This window comes from Nicotiana tabacum, chromosome 10 (genome assembly GCF_000715075.1).
Source record: "Nicotiana tabacum cultivar K326 chromosome 10, ASM71507v2, whole genome shotgun sequence".
NCBI classification, from domain to species: Eukaryota; Viridiplantae; Streptophyta; class Magnoliopsida; order Solanales; family Solanaceae; genus Nicotiana; species Nicotiana tabacum.
The window spans coordinates 10,248,699-10,252,038 of NC_134089.1; the positions used below are offsets into that span (position 1 = coordinate 10,248,699).

General features: G+C 34.2%; 1 long non-coding RNA gene across 1 annotated transcript; it reads left to right on the forward strand.

Moving 5' to 3' along the window:
• Positions 1-1,016: 1,016 nt before the first annotated feature.
• Positions 1,017-2,502, forward strand: LOC107787182 (uncharacterized). The gene is made up of 2 exons (XR_001648335.2): positions 1,017-1,495; positions 1,965-2,502. It is a non-coding gene; the product is annotated as an uncharacterized LOC107787182 (long non-coding RNA).
• Positions 2,503-3,340: the final 838 nt, after the last annotated feature.

Below are 3,340 nucleotides of genomic sequence, written 5' to 3' on the forward strand. Positions count from 1 at the left end.
ACAACTATGTTTTAGGCCTAAGACATCCCGGAACCTACCCGAAACTCACCCGAGCCCTCGAAACTCCAAACCAAGTGTGCATACTAACTCAAAAACATCATATGGACCTACTCGTGTGATTACATCATCAAAATAACATGTAAAAATCATGAATTAAACCTCAAAACTCAATATTTTTATCAAGAACTATCAAAGTTCATAACTCTTCAACTGGAAGTCCAACTCACGTCAAATAAACTCCGGTTTCACCAAATTTCATAGTTCTATTTCAAATAATATAACAAGTTTGTATCGGGCTCCGGAACCAAAATACGGACCCGATAATAATGATTTCAAACATTAATTATTTTCTTCATTTCTTAGATAATTCATTAAAACAATTTCTTTCAAAAATTGATTTCTAAGGCTTGGGACTTCGGAATTCATTGTCGGGCATACGCCCAAGTCCCATATCTTACTGCGGACCTCCCAGGGTTGTTGGAACACAGATTCGGGTCTGTTTGCTCAAAATGTTGACCAAAGCCAACCATAATCAAATTTTTAACTCTAAAATTTCTATTTCTCATATTTTCACATAGAAGGATTTCCGAATATAGGTCCGGACCACGCACGTAAATCAGGATAGGGTAAAAAAGAGGTTTTTACGCCTCGGAACACTGAATTCACTTGCAACACAAGTGAACATATTAACTTGTTAATTATTTTCTTTAAGTTAATTGAACCATTTTAACATTTTAGCTAGGTTTATATAATAAGTTGTTTTGTTAGTTTTCTGTATGGGACAGTTGAGGGGTATTAGTTAAGGGGGAGTTTGGGGTTGGAAATGGTTAGTTTGAGACTGTTGTTGAACTTATGTGTTCTTCTGTTAACTGTTTGTAATTAATGAAAGCTAAAAGGCCGATGGGATTTGAAAATATGGTATTCTAGGCATTACAAATCAGAGCTTAGGTCATTAAAGTGGCTATTTGTATTAAACATAACTAAAAGGGGATAATATGAAGGTAAGAATGGCCAAAGCCTAGATAAAATATCAGACGGTTCTAGATTTTGCACAGTTGTCCCCATCCTTAGATAAAATATTCCTTTTTATGCTATCTTTGTGCATTCTATATAAAGAATAGGCCCTCACTCACTCAAAACAGACAATCATCAGAATTAGGCAATTTTAAAAAGGCATTTTTGAAACACTAAGGAATTCTGGAAAAAAGTTTGATTTTCATACTGATTTTTCTTCCTTTTTCTGAGTTTTCCTAGTGAATCTGAAAACAGAAATAGCTCCATGGTTTTCTAGTTCATGATCCCTGCCATTTAAAGTTGGTTTTAGTCAAAATTCTGGGGTTTTGTTGCTGTTCTAATTGTTGCTGTTGTTTCTGTTCATCATTCTGGGATTCAAGCTGTCATCCTATCTTCTGCTGCTGACCTGTTGTGAGCAAATTTAGTAGTTGATTTCTTTGATCTTTATTTGGCAAAGGCTCAGATTCATTTTCGAGCTTAGGTACACATTTATCACTTGTATTCTATTTTGATTTGTATTGAAATATGAACTATCTGTTGTAGTTTGTTAAGCCTGCTATTTGTTGGTTCTTTTTTGAACATAACTTGAATGTTTGGTTTTGACATAGCAATTACATGAAGTTTGGTTATAGCGGGAATGTGCTTTAGCAGTGATGTACGATTAGAATGTTTTGCATTTCACCTATTTCCACTAGAATTTAACATGTGTATTGTACATAATCATATGTTGCCTAGTTTGAATATTAATTCTTGAAGTTCGAGTCTTTTTTTTCATGGCTTATGATAAATTAAAGTCTAATGTTGGATTTGAGGGTCAATAACTGTGGATCTGGCAACAAGTTGGTTTGAGTTGCAGTTTTAATGGCTTGACCAACATGTTATTTATTACTTCTAATCATAGATATTCTCATATAATAAATGGTTTAAGTATGAGCTTCAAAATTGTACAGGTTTTGCCTGAATGATGGCTAAGCTATGTCTAGTGTTGAAGCATACATGGCCGTTGTTTTAGGTTTATTGTCAATGCTAATAGTTTAGTAGTTACCTTCATCAATAAGTTGATTTTGAGAGCATTTGATTGTTGTCAAAATTAAAATGGCCACTGATATTTTTTTTCTAAGCCATGATTAATTGGGTTTGATATTAAGGTTGTATTTAATTATTTTGTAAGAATTTTCTTTTAACAATTGCTAGACATAGCATAGTTATTAGAGTGTTCTTTCAGAGTCCATAGAATTTGGACTCGACCTTAAGTAACTCCAATGGGCTTTGTTACAGTGATGCAGGAAAGCCCATTTAGCTGGTCTATTTGGTTGCAATTCTGGACTCAGATAAGCGTGTCTGTAGTTTTAAAATAGTTTGTGTTTGTTCTTTTCTTTACATTAATATACGAGAAGAAGGTGGTTTGTTCCTCACAAACATCAAGCAATCTTGTAACTTCCCTGTGAATCAAAGTTACACGAATACAGGTTTCCCCACTTCAAATGGCATAGTTTCCTCACATCTGTATACAAGAGCAAATGTTGAATATTTAGAAAGTTAAGTTTTCAGCCTTATACTACTACATCTACCCATATGCAAAGACCTTGCATTAATCCCAAATTTAGGAAATGAACAATTCATGAACATCGTAGCTTGCTTTAGGCGTGATTAATAATAACTCATCATGGCTATGGGTACGATTACCGTGGTATGGTCGTGATGCCTAATCCCAAACCAGATGTGCATTTCATGTGACCGGATCATAACAACTTCGAACAATAATAAAAGAAACATATCGCAAATCGTGGGTGCATTTCATGTAGCGTGATTTGCAACATGTTCCAAAACGGCAAGTGTACGACAATCGTAACTTGTTCAAGAAATAATTCCATAAGTCCTAAAAAGAGATTAAAAAAATTAAAAGCGGTTATAAAGTTAAAAATGCACAATAGTTTTAAAACGTGTAACAAATCAGATAATTTGGCCAATTATTAATAGTTAAGCGACCGTGCTAGAACCATGAAACCCGAGAATGCCTAACACCTTCTCTTGGGTTAACAGAATTCTTTACCTAGTTTTTCTGGTTTCACAGACTTTTAAATGAAGTCAATTTTCCTCGATTTGGGATTTAAAATAAACTGGTGACTTGGGAAATCCTAATAAACATCCCAAATGGCAACTCTGAAATTAAATAAATAATTCCATTTCGATTTATGTCACTTAAATTGAAAAAACTCCTTTTATACCCCCTCGGGTGGTAAAAAGGAGGTGTGACAGCTCTGGCGACTCTGCTGTTCAAGAATTCGAGCATAGAATAACTGTTATAGTTGGTTTTATTTATTAT